This window comes from Rhinolophus ferrumequinum, chromosome 12, assembly GCF_004115265.2.
Source record: "Rhinolophus ferrumequinum isolate MPI-CBG mRhiFer1 chromosome 12, mRhiFer1_v1.p, whole genome shotgun sequence".
Taxonomy (NCBI): Eukaryota; Metazoa; Chordata; class Mammalia; order Chiroptera; family Rhinolophidae; genus Rhinolophus; species Rhinolophus ferrumequinum.
Window position 1 is genome coordinate 72,591,289 of NC_046295.1, and position 13,302 is coordinate 72,604,590.

The 13,302-nt window shown below is 39.7% G+C and overlaps 1 pseudogene; it reads right to left on the reverse strand.

The window, feature by feature from the left end:
• Nucleotides 1-7,458: 7,458 nt before the first annotated feature.
• Nucleotides 7,459-10,472, reverse strand: LOC117031562 (olfactory receptor 1L1-like; annotated as a pseudogene).
• Nucleotides 10,473-13,302: the final 2,830 nt, after the last annotated feature.

Below are 13,302 nucleotides of genomic sequence, written 5' to 3' on the forward strand. Positions count from 1 at the left end.
GTCCAAAATCTGCAAGGTAGGCAGGCAGGCTGAAGACTGAGGAAAGAGTTGTCAGTTCCAGTTCAAAGGCAGCCTGCTGACAGAATTTCTTCTTGTTCTGGTCGTAGGGGTGTCAGTCTTTGTTCTATTAAGATCTTCAACTGATTGGACAGGGCCCACCCACATTATGGGGGATAACCTGCTTTACTCAAAGTCCGTTGATTTAAATGTTAGTCTCATTTACAAAATATCTTCACAGACACATACAGAATAATGTTTGATCAAATATCTGAGCATGGTGGCCCAGGAGAGTTGACAAATAAAATTAACTATCACAGTCCCCCTTTTCACAAATGTCTCTATCTTCACCTTCAACCTCCACTAATGGACTACAATTTTACCAGTATTCAAAACAAAAACATTAAGTAGAATTTTACAGTTTGTCTATAATTTAAAAATATATGAGATGTGACAATTAAGTTCACGAACTCATCCTAGAAAAAGTTCCGCATACCTCATTGCTAAATATCACAATGGTCACCTTCGAAGTACTCCCCTTGGGAAGCTATGCACCGATGCCAGCACCTAATCCACACTTCAAAGCAATTTTGGAACTCTTTTTCTGGAATGGCCATCAAGTTGTCGTTGTATTACCCTTGATGTCCTGAATGTCATCAAAATGTCTTCCTTTCAATATTTCCTTTATCTTTGGGTAAAGAAAGAAGTCATTGGGAGCCGTATCAGGTGAGTAAGGAGGGTGTTCCAATACAGTTATTTGTTTGCTGGCTAAAAACTCCCACACAGACAGTGCCTGTGTGAGCTGGTGCATTGTGATGCAAGAGCTCCTTTGGGACCATTTTTGCACACACCTTCCTCATGCCAAGATTTTCAGTTAAGATTTTCCTAACTGTTTCTCTACCAATTGGTCTCTATCACTTGGTCTGCGATGCTTCTCACAGTCAGCCGACAAATTCTGATGCACAATTCGATGAATTTTTGCAATGTTTTAATCAGTTTTGTTCGTTACTGGCCACCCTGACCTCTCTTCATCAGTGACGTGTTCTTTCCCCTCAGAAAAACGTTTAATCCATTTGTACACTGCTGTTTTCTTCATGGCATTATCCCCATAAACTTAGATTAACATGTCCCTGATTTCACTTCCACTCTTGCCAAGTTTAACAAGAAATTTAATGTTTGTTTGTTGCTCTAATTCAAACTCAGACATTCTTGTGATGTCACACAAAAACACGCAACAATAGTGAATGCCACTCAGCAAGACACCGCCACATGTCGACACGAACACAGCTGTGAGACACTGATATACCAAAGTTATGAAACCTTACCAAGCTGTTTGTACAGTGCTGCCAAAGTAAGCACACAGCGGCAAGTTTGCGAACTTAAAGATCAGACCTCGTATTTTCGTATTTATAAAATAAATATCGTTTATGGTCAGAGAGTTGGGACATTTTATGAAGAAGCAAATTTTTAAAATCTATACTTGCACTACCCAGAAATAATCATTGTTTCTACATTTTGGTGGATTTTCTTCTTTGACTTAAAATTCTCTATATTTATACTAAGTCTTATTTCTGGAGAGTTTAAGCAGGCTTGAAAATAATGTATAAAATACAAGATAAAATAAACTGGACAAGGAAAAAAAGAGGGAATAAACAAGGGTGGGGATGTAATAGTGAGCCAGGAAAGACTCTGAAAATGCAGATAGAAATGACCCTTGTTATGGGTGTGCCTCAGATTTGGCTCCAAGTTTTCTGGCCGGAGAGTTCACAGTGAACAAAGATTAAAAAAAAAGAAAAACGTTGTTACTGAAATACTAACATCTGTGTTCTAAGAACAGACACATTGCATGTTCTTTCTTTTAATAAGCCTCAATATAGGCTTTTGGCATTCATATTGTACGTAAAAATACACATAAGCAATAGTTTGTAGGCAAAAATAATGTTGTCTAGGTATTCAGGTGATCTGAGTTGACAAAATATATTGGATTTTAGATTTTTAGGGAAGTATGGATGGGCTGCATGTCCTTTGGGCAATTTTCCCTAAATAATTTCCCCTTTAGTTAAACTTTTGGTAAATACTGTCAGTGAGTTCTAAATACGATTCCCTAGTTGGTGCTTCAGCTATGGCTGGTGTTTATTGTCAATTGCATATAGATGAGTTCTCTTTTGAGTTGGCAATCCATTGACAGTTTGTAGTACTGAGAGCAGGGTTTTGGGTCAGACAGATGTTTCAAAGCCTAATTTCATAACTCTATTAACTGTGTGTTCAAAAGCAAGTTATAAAATTTAACCACGTCTCAGGGTCCTCATATGTAAAATGAGAATAACATTAGTATTTATCCTGTAGTGTTCTTGTGGAAATTAAATAATACACGCAAAGTATTTAACACAATAACTAGTGCCTAGCAAGTGCTCAGTAAGTGATAGTTACTATTATTATTATCCCTTTATAAAGCTGATGGTCTTAAGGACTTGTGCCTGGAAAGAATGCCATCAGACTTCTGCTTCAAGGTGAGCTGAGGTGGCACTCATCAAATCTGCTCCAGGACCAAAATAAAATCTTAACCTTAGACTACACAGCTTGTGAACTACCTCCAAGTTTCCAGTGTATTCCACACCAATGTTTCTCAAATGTTAGCCTGTAGACCAGTGTTGTTCCATGATGAAGGCTCCATGGGTCTTTAAATAAATAAATAAATAGATAGATAGATAGAACTGCATATTTGCATTGGCTATATTCTCTGGGCCTTTCTCTATCTTTATGTTTAAAGCATATTTCTTTTTTTTATTTTTTTATTAATTTATTTTTAATTTATTGGGGTGACAATTGTTAGTAAAATTACATAGATTTCAGGTGTGCAATTTAAAGCATATTTCTTGTTAAACGCATTTAGTTCTTTCTAGGAAGAAGTCTTGACATGGTATTATATATAGACAACCCCAAAGATTCCACCAAAAAACTATTAGAACTGATACATGAATTCAGTAAAGTAGCAGGATACAAAATTAATATTCAGAAATCAGCTGTATTTTTATACACCAATAACGAACTATCAGAAAGAGAAATTAAGAAAACAATCCCATTTACAATTACATAAAAAAAATACCTAGGAATAAATTTGACCAAGGTAAAAGATCTATACTCAGAAAATTATAAAACATTGAAGAAAGAAATTGAAGAAGCTACAAATAAATAGAAGCACATACCATGCTAATGGACAGGAAGAACTAACATAGTTAAAATGTCCATTCTACCCAAAGATAGAGTCAATGAAATCCCTATCAAAATACCAATGGCATTTTTCACAGAACTAGAACAAATAATCCTAAAATTTATATGGAACCATGAAAGACCCCAAATAGCCATGGCAATCTTGAGAAAGAAGAACCAAGTTGGAGGAATCATACTACCTGATGTCAAACTGATAGTACAATGCCATAGTAATCAGAACAGCATGGTATTGGCACAAAAACAAACACATAGATCAATGGAACAGAATAGAGAGTACAGATATAAACCCATGCCTATATGGTCATTTAATCTATGATAGAGGAGGCAAGACTATACAATGGGGTAAAGATGTCTATTCAATAAATCATGTTAGGAACACTGGACAGATACATTAAAAAAAAAAAAAGGAACTGGTCCATCTTCCTAGTCCATACATAAGAATAAACTCAAAATGGATTAAAGACTTAAATGTAAGACCCCCAAACCATAAATCTCCTAGAAGAAAACATAGGCAGTAAACTCTCAGACATTGCTCTTAGTAATATTTTTTCTGATATATCTTCTTGGGCAAGGGAATCAAAAGAAAAAAATAAACAAATGGCACTACTCAAACTCAAAAGTTTTTGCATAGCAAAGGAAACCATCAACAAAATGAAAGGCCAACCTACTGAATGGGAGAAGATATTAACCAATGATCCATCTGATAAGGGATTAACATCCAAAATTTATAAAGAACTAATACAACTCAACACCAAAGTCTCCCTGCCCCAAACAATCCAATTAAAAAAAATGGGCAGAGGAGTTTTTTGGTGAATAGTATGAAATCCACTTGGATACCCCACTCACTCTGGAGCCTACAAAAAACATCCTGGGAAAAACTGGCAGAAGCCAGCAAAGGGAAAGAATTCTGACCAAAGCCAACAAAGTCTATTCTCTTAGATTTCTACTTTTGATTTTCCTGGTAGAGAGAAGAAGGTAAAAATTCCCATTGTCTCTTCCTTTTCCAAATTCAGATTGACAGGAAAAAACATTGGCTATTGATCCTTTCTCTCCCTGGAGACAGCTATTGCCCTCTTGTCTCATCTGTGCCCTGAGAACTTGGCTTGACAACTGGCAGGTTGGGGACCCCAAAATATGACCACACAGAAATGTCGGTTGCACTCCACTTGCAGCTAGCGTCCTATTGCCAGCTGTCAGGGAGAATTGTCTCTGTCTTTTATTTGCTTATCTTTGGGAGTAGCTCCGGAATTTGGGGAGGTAGTATCTTTTACACCCTCTTTGAGGACTTCTTTTGTGTCCATGGAGTTGTTCAGTACTGCTAGTGATGTTTACTGTTTGCCCAGGTGGAAACTTGACAAGATATTCGAAAGGGGTTTTTGTTTGTTTGTTGTTTTGCTTTTTTTTTTAAAGTAGCTCTATGATCAGAAGTTACCAAATTGTAAACTTTGATAATTAGAGCATGATAGGAACTATTTTTAGGCTTTCCCCCCTAAGCTAAAATGAAACTATTTGCCCAGGAGGAAAGACAAACATTGGGAAGCCATGTGGAAGGATTTAGGAAAACATTTCAAAGACACACAGCTCTAAATTTAAAACATAGGAATCTCTTGCATTTCCATCTTAGCTGAAGATTTTTCTCCCTGAAGGAGTCTGCACGCATAACAGATATCTCCTGCTGCACCTGGATCAATACCTCTGGTATTGTAACAAAATACAAGAAATTCCCAAACAGGTCACTTGGCTAAAATAGGTTGTTGCCTCTTTGGGTACATTCTGTGATTTATTTTATACCAACTGGTTTAGTTTATAAAAATAAAATAAAAATAAATAAATAAATAAATAAAACCACAATTACGATGTTATTATTTCATATTCAAATTGGCACCCTTTTAGACATAACCCTATATCCAAAGTCAGTGAAGGTGAGTTTGTAATACTTACAGAAGCTTTAAAAAGAATATATTTTGATCCAGAGATGCTACTATAGAAGCTCAATCCAAGATAAAAATAAAATATACACATAACATATATACCTAAGAATGGCTACTGGAAAATTATATCATATACTCAAAACTGAAAAGAAATTCAATATATAAAGAAACAACTAATTAAATAAATCTTCACATATCCATGAACTAGAGTACTCTGCTAGCACTGGAAATTATATTTTATAAAAATACTTAATGACACAAGAAATGTTATTTACTAATGAATTTTTAAATTTAAAAAGTCATGCTATAAAATAGGATTATTGTAAGATTAAAATGATAAATATATAAAACATGTTATATAAGTAAATAATGCAAGTTTATATGTACATTCACATGAGGGATATTAATGTCAAGGTTTTTTTCCAATTGTATTATTTTCCTTATTTTTGATCTAATTTAAAACAATTTGGGGAGATGACTTTGTTTGGAACCTTTGTTTAAAGTAAGATTTTCAAACTTGCTTCATTTATAAAACTCAGGAAAGGCTTTCCTACCTCCTTTTCCACCTCAGCTAAAGCCTCAAGCCTCAGAATACACAGTGGGATCCGATCAACATCATGAGAATAATCTGGGAGCTTGTTAGAAAACAGGGTCTTAGGCTCCACCCCAAGTGCCCTGCGTCAGGTTCTCCATTTTAACAAGATCCCGGGTAATTTTTAAAGACTAAGAAGCACTTCTCTAAAATATCGAGAGGAAGTTAATATATGTGTTACTTCTCATAAAGACTTGTCAGTAACAGAATCATTTCAGAAAAAAAAATTCAAAGTTTAAGATAACATGAGATTGGGATACTAATTGGTACGATCCTTTTGACAATTTGGTAATAGTTTCAGGAATCTTAAAATGGTTATACTCTCAGCCCGAGTAACCACACTTCTAGAAATGTATCCTGAAGAAAGTATCCAATTAAGTTGGTAAAAGCTTTATGTATAAAGATAATCATTGTAGCCTTATCTAAAATAGGAAAAAAATTAGAAACAAACTAAATGTTCAACAATATAAAAATGATAAGTAAATTATGGCAATGTATAGCATAGAATTTTCAAAATTATATATATATTTTTTAAAAATTAAAAAAAAAAATGGGCAGAGGACCTCAGCAGACATTTCTCTAAAGAGGACATACTGATGGCCAACAGACATATGCAAAGATGCCCTCGATTACTCATCATCAGGGAAACGCAAATTAAAACCACGATGAGCAAGAAACTCTCTGTAACTAGTAAGGATCAGTCATGATTGTGGGGTGCTTTGTGGAGGCATGAGAAATAGGAAAATTGGAAGGCTGATGGAGGCCATCTTTATTATTGACAGAGATGGCACTGGAGGACGTTGTGAGAGTGAATGTCACAATTAGGCTGTCTCACGTCCAGGCATAGAAAAGCAGAGGAGAGTGAGGCCTGAGCCAAGCAGGTGACCAGGGTGGTCTTAACGCTTCCCTCAGCTTGACTAAACATTAGGCTTCTTTCTGACTCTAGGCCCCTGACCTCCCTTTTCTTAGAAACTTATAATTGTAAATCCTTTTTCTGCCTCTCTAAAGTACAAAATTTTTAAAAAGCCTCTTGCCAGTTTTACAACTTAGCAATATCTTTCTCAAGGATCTGGGAGCCATCCCTTTGGAATGTAAAATCATCAAGGAAGGTTGTGCCCCTCCGCACCATTTTCCAGGGCTTAAAACGCCCCCTGCCTTTTGTTTCGGCGGAGTTGAATTCAGACGGAGTTCTGGCCTCTCTATTGCAATAGCCTTGAATCAAGTCTTCCTTATCTGTTTAACTTTGCCTGGTGCAATTTTTGCTTACATCCATACCAAACATATGCTTCCGAAATTTATCAGTCAGATAAGACACTTATCTTTCCTGGAGCAGAAACAGTAATAGGGTGGGGGGAAAAAAAAGGAAAGGCTTTACAGTAACTAAACTCCCTACATGTGGAAGGAAAGATTGAGACTAGGAAAGAAGAGTTCCTACCAAACAGTGATTTAATCTTTCTATTTTTAGATGTTTTAGAAGTGTCTGGACACTGGTGGTAACCACTCTGAGCACCTCTTGTAATTGCAGAAGTCAGTCGTGACTTGTATTCATCTTTTGTTATCAGTATATATTGAGTATTACAATTTTAATACAATTTTCCTTTCTTAAAATGTGTATACATATTTTTGGCACCCTCTGTATATACCAGGAATCAGCAGAAAAGCAGACTCACAGAAGACTCACTCGTGGGCCTGGCCTCGGAGGTGCTGCTAGGGTTTCCTTTTGCCCATCAGCTTCCTCAGGCCCCACTTAATGTCTTTGTTCTTCAGGCTGTAGATAAAGGGTTTAGCATGGAGGGCAAACTATGTAGAAGACTTTTGCCTCCCAGTCATTGACGGTGTAGCTGGACAGGGGTCAGAAGTGAATGGAAATAATGCTTCCATAAAACAGGGTCTCCTTGGTGACGTGGGAGCCACAGGTAGAGAAAGCTTTATGCTTCCCAGCAGCTGAGGGGATCTTGAGAACCAGCAGTGAGGATTAGTAGGTAAGAAATGATAATGCATATAAAAGGAGTCACCAAGTTTATCACCCTTTCTGTCATTATCACAATTTCATTGACAAATGTGGAGAAGCAGGACGATTTCAGCAGAGGGTTGACGTCACAGAGGAAGTGTTGAAAACACTGGAGTCACAAAAGAGAAGCTGATTTCTCAGGAGAACTAGTAAGGGGGAATGGAGGTGAGAGATGGAGCAGGAGAAAACCAGTAGCAGGACATATCAGCGATGACTCAGTAGGGACCTAGCAGAAGGGGTCACAGATGGCCACATGGTGGTCAGTGGCCATGGCTGTGAGGAGGTGACTTTCTGTGTTGGCAAAAGCCAAGAAGAAATTCACCTGGGTCATGCACCCAGCATAGGAGATGGACTTCTTCTTTGACAGAAAGGTCACCAGCATCTGGGGAAAGGTTATTGTGCAACAAACATCAGTGAAGGATTAGATGCTGAGGAAAAATTACATGGTGTCTGGAGCTGAGTGTCACAGCGGATGTCCAGGATGATGAGCCAGTTTCCTCCCACGGTGACCAGGTCCATGAGGAAGAACAGGACAAAAGGTGGCTTCTGGTCCTCAGGTGGGGAGGAGAGTCCCAGGAAAATGAGCTGCTGGCTTGGTTGACACTCTCCCTCAGCCTGCACACACCAATGCATATAGAAAATCCTAGACTGTTCAATTCAACAAGTTTCAATTTAGTCCTGTCTCCCCTAGGACTCCTATAAGTGGTCCCTGATTCTGCCTTCTCTTCTGCAATCCCAAAATGTAAGTTGAACAATAAAAAGCGTTGAACCTGCGTTAAATGCAGGGACGTTACAGTGGATTTCCTTTCAGAAAGAATCCCATGTGGGCCTCGGTGATGCATATTCCTTTAGTTCCCCATAAATACTTATTCAGGTATGTCAGGTAGAGGTTCATCTCTCTGCTATCCTTGCAAATAAAACCCATAAAAACAAAACAAAACAAAACAACTAAACAACTAATTGCATCAGGTAAATAAGACGAAGGCTGACATGCTGTTTATGGTCACCCTTTCATTAAAATCTAGCAAAAAGCTCTATTACATGTGAACATATTTATAAAAACATTCCTAGACAGTGGGGATTTATGCTCTCACAATTATCTAATACCATTGTATTAAATATTCACTGGGAACCAATAATGAGATTATGAAGGTAAACGACTCTCAGTTCCTAATCTTGAGGGTGGTTATAGTCTAGTGGGGAAACCACTTTGAAGCAAATAAAATGCTCCAGGTGTAGTGATAGACGCGGCAGAGCAACAGCGGAGCGTGGTGTCCTCAGTAAGAGCACACATTTTGGAACCAGCTCCTTCGTTTTCTGGCTGCGCAGTCTTAGGCTGACTATTGAACACCTCTGGTTCTTGGCCACCTGTCTGTCAGGTGGCGACAGTAAATACCTCCCCATGCCACCTCCTCTTCTCGTCCTTCTCTACCACTTGCATGACGTCTTCCTTGTCTTTCTGCCAAAATTCTCTTTTCTGTCACATGTTCTTGGATGCTCTTGAAAGCAATCAGTCTGTACTTCTTTGCAAAATCTTACAGCCTTCATAGGTTTCATGGTTTGACCACCCTTCATATGAGTTTGTGAGACTTTGTAAGAGAAACATTTATTTGTGCTTTGTAGGATTTTGGTGGTTACCAGAGGGAAAGGGGGGAGGGGGTGGTAGAAGAGGGAAAAGGAGGTCAAATATATGGTGATGGAAGGAGATCTGACTGAGTGGTGAACTCACAACGCAATATATAGATGATGTACTATAGAAATGTACGCTGGAAACCTATATCATTTTACTAACCAACGTCACCCCAATAAATTTAATAAAGAAAGAAAGAAAACGAGTATGCAATTACGCCTATGACATACTGAGCCCTTATTATGCATTGGGCACTGAGCTAAATACTTTATGTATATTGCTCAAAACAGCTGACCTGGCTGTCAACAGCACTACCCTTTAAACAGACGAGAACACTGAAATTAATGGTGTTAGGTGACTTTCTCAGGATCATGCAGCCTGGAAGGGCCAGAGCCTGGGCCCAACCAGGATGCTCTTGAACACAAAACAACACTTCCTGACTCTTTAGTAAAGCTTCAAGAATTTATGCCAGAAACGACGGTATAGGGGTGTAACTTTTCACTGTGGACATTTTCTACCTTAACATCTTTGTTTCAGTGACTGACAGGCTCTCAAAATCAATGGCGCGTGGAGTCGTTACTTTAGTTGCTAGAGACAGGACTTCTCTCAAGCCTTGTGTTGACCAGGGGCTGTGTTTCTACGGAGCTGTGGAGATGCAGAGGAAACTTTCGGGATACAGACACCAAAGAAGTGGCTCTGCTCGCTACTCACAATGGGTCTGTGGCAAAATCTCTTCACCATTCTGAGTTTCACTTTCCTCATACATGAAACAAAATAAAACCTGTTCTCAAGAGAAAAGGGAGGAACATGTGTGTGAAAGCAGTTTGGAAACCACAAATGTAATGTATGTCAGAGGAATGACTGGGAACCGTCTGATAAAGAAGGAGCCAGCAGGACGGGAAGGAGAGGCTGAGACAGACTAAACGCGGTGAAGGAAAGGCCTTTAGGCTGTAAGAACAGAGGGTCTAGAGCTGGAACATGAAGGGGCAGGTGTTTCTGGAGTCAGAATGGTTTGTCCATTTTTTTCCCATTCTATCTAGCACCTACCAGCATGCGCTTGGTTTCTTCAAGGATCTCCATGGCTTTACCTCCTATCTCTTCAATCTTGCAATTCTTGTCATCTCCCCCACCAGCACTCTGGCAAAAGCCATCACTTCCCACCTAGATTATTTCAGTAGCGTCCCAATGATGTAGCGGCTGTTCCCACATCACTTGCCACCTTCTCCCCCATCCGTTCTCTGCACTGCATCCACAGGGATCTTTTAACGTAACAAATTGATCACCTAACTCTTTAGGTGAAAATCTATATTTGTTTCCTAGGGCCGCTGTAACAAAGCACCACAAACCTGGTGGCTTAAAACAACAGAAATGTATTTTCTGAAAGCTAGAAGTCCAAAATCAAAGTGCGAGCAGGGTTTGTTCGTTAGGGAGGCTCTGAGGGAGGATCTGCTCCAGGCCTCTCACCTGGCTTCTGGTGTTTCCTTGGCTTGTAGATACAGAGGGTGCCCCCATACACACACACACACACACACACACACACACACACACACACATATATATCTATATCTATATATATATATATCTATATATATATATATATATATATATATATATATATATATTTTTAAGAAAGGAAAAAACTGTATTAAAATTGTAATACTCAACATATATCATTAAGAAAAGATGAATACAAGTCACGTTTGACTTCTGCAATGACAAGAGGTGCTCAAAGTGGTTACCGTCAGCGTCCAGACACTTCTGATTACGGCAAACTACTGCTTGAGCAACATGGACCAAAGTGTCCACTTACATACATTTCCATGTTTTTGGCACCCCTGGTATATGACTTCATCTCTGCCTCTGTCTTCACATGGCTGTCTTTCCTCTGTGTCTGTCTCTGTGTCTTTACGTGGCATTCTCCTTTCTATGTGTCCAAATTTCCTTCTTCTTATAAAAATACCAGTCATTGGATTAGAACCCACTTGAATCCACTATGAACTTATCTTAACTTGATCACATCCATAAAGACCCTATTGCCAAATAGGGCCACATTCTGAGGTTCTGGGTGAGTATGGATTTGGGGGGACACTACACAACTCAATACAAAGTCCCTCTTCATTTAGCTTTTATTGAGTTCCCACTCCTCACCAGCCTCGTCTCAGGCCTCCTTTCCCTTGGGGCTTCATCCAGTTCCTCAGTGTGTCAGCCTCCTTCCTACAATGGCTCATGATGGTCCTGTCCTTCATGCTTTTCCTCTCTATTGTCCTTTGGATCTCAGCTCGGCCAACACTCTTCTGGATCAAGTCACTCTGTTTTAAGCTCTCATAGCACTCTTTCCCTTCCTTTATAGCACTTCTAACAGTCTGTAATGATTCATTTATTCACGTGACATAATACAGAGGAATCCTCTTTTCTTTATTTCACCATTATACCCCCAGAGTTTAGTAGCATGTCTGGCAAATTAAGAGTGGTCAATAAATATTTGCGGAGAACAGAAAGTCATGTGGCTTACAACTGGGGGCATCTCAAGATGAAAGTCAGAACTGGGTGGTAAGCGGAAGGTGGTGGCTCTGCAGGGTTCTTTGTATTATACAACTTGTGCCTGTGATTGCCGATGGAGTGGTTGACGAGACTGCTCTGGCCACCTGTTTACCTGAGCTATCAACACGGACCAGATATCGCCTTCAACAACTCCTTTCCCACACCCCATCTATGACCATACCCTAGAGATTTTGCCTCTTCAAAATTTCTCGGCTTCCAAACTCTCTCTGTCTCCGCTACTGCTACTCTCACAGAAAACTTTTTCATCTCCTGCCTCCAAATAGCCTCCTTGCAGCCTTCTTGTTCCCGTTCAATTTCTTCTCTACACTGTAGACAGATCAATTTTTTAGAAATGCAAATTGGAGTAAGTCACCGTATTAGTTTGCTCGGGTGACTGTAACAAAGTGCCACAAATTGAGGGCCATAAACAACAAAAATGTATTATCTCACAGTTCTGAAGGTTAGAGGTTCACAATCAAGGTGTTGGCAGGGCTGGTTCCTTCTGAGGGCTGTGAGGAAAAGGTCTGTTCTAGGCCTCTCTCCTTGGTTTATAGACAGTGGTATTCTCCCTGTGTTTCTTCACATCCTCTTCCATTATTCATGGATGTTTCTGTGTCTAAATTTCCCCTTTTTATGAGGACACCAGTCAGACTGGATTAGGACCGACCCTAGTGACCTCATTTTAACTTGATGACCTCTGTAAAGACTCTATCTCCAAATAAGGTCACGTTCTGAGGTGCCGGGGGTTGGGGCTCCAATGTATCTTTTTGGAGGGACACAATTCAACCCCTAACAGTCACTTTCCTGCTGCATAAGCCTCCCTATTCGCCACAGACTAAAGGCCAGCTCTTTCCTGTGGTCTACGGAGCTTCCTGTGGCGGGGCTCCTGCAGGGCTATGTGGCCTCATCTTTTGTCTCCCTCCCTTTCCTCTTGCACCCCAGGCTCCAACTGTAAGGCATTTCTTGCTTCTTCTTGCCTTAGGGGATCCCTATTCCAACTGCCTGAAATTCTCATTCTCCCTTTTGTCAGCCCCTGTGATAAATCCTTACCTTTCAGGCTCAGATATCATGTCCCTTCGGAAGGCTGGCCGGCTGTCTTCCACCAGTTCCTGATCAGGCACCCCTCTCGTACACACAATATGGAACAGAACCTCAGTAGTTACAGCACCATCTTCTCCACTAGACTGTGAGCTGCCCCCATATGAGGACTGTGTCTGGTTCCTTGTTACCCACCTCCACCCCCTGGCTCCATGCCTGGAACATAATAGCCCCTTAATAAATATTTGTAGAATGAAAGAATGCCTGGATGGTCACTTAGGATTCTGAACAGACATTAGGAGGAAGGAGGTGGACCTCAAGCTGCCGTCTA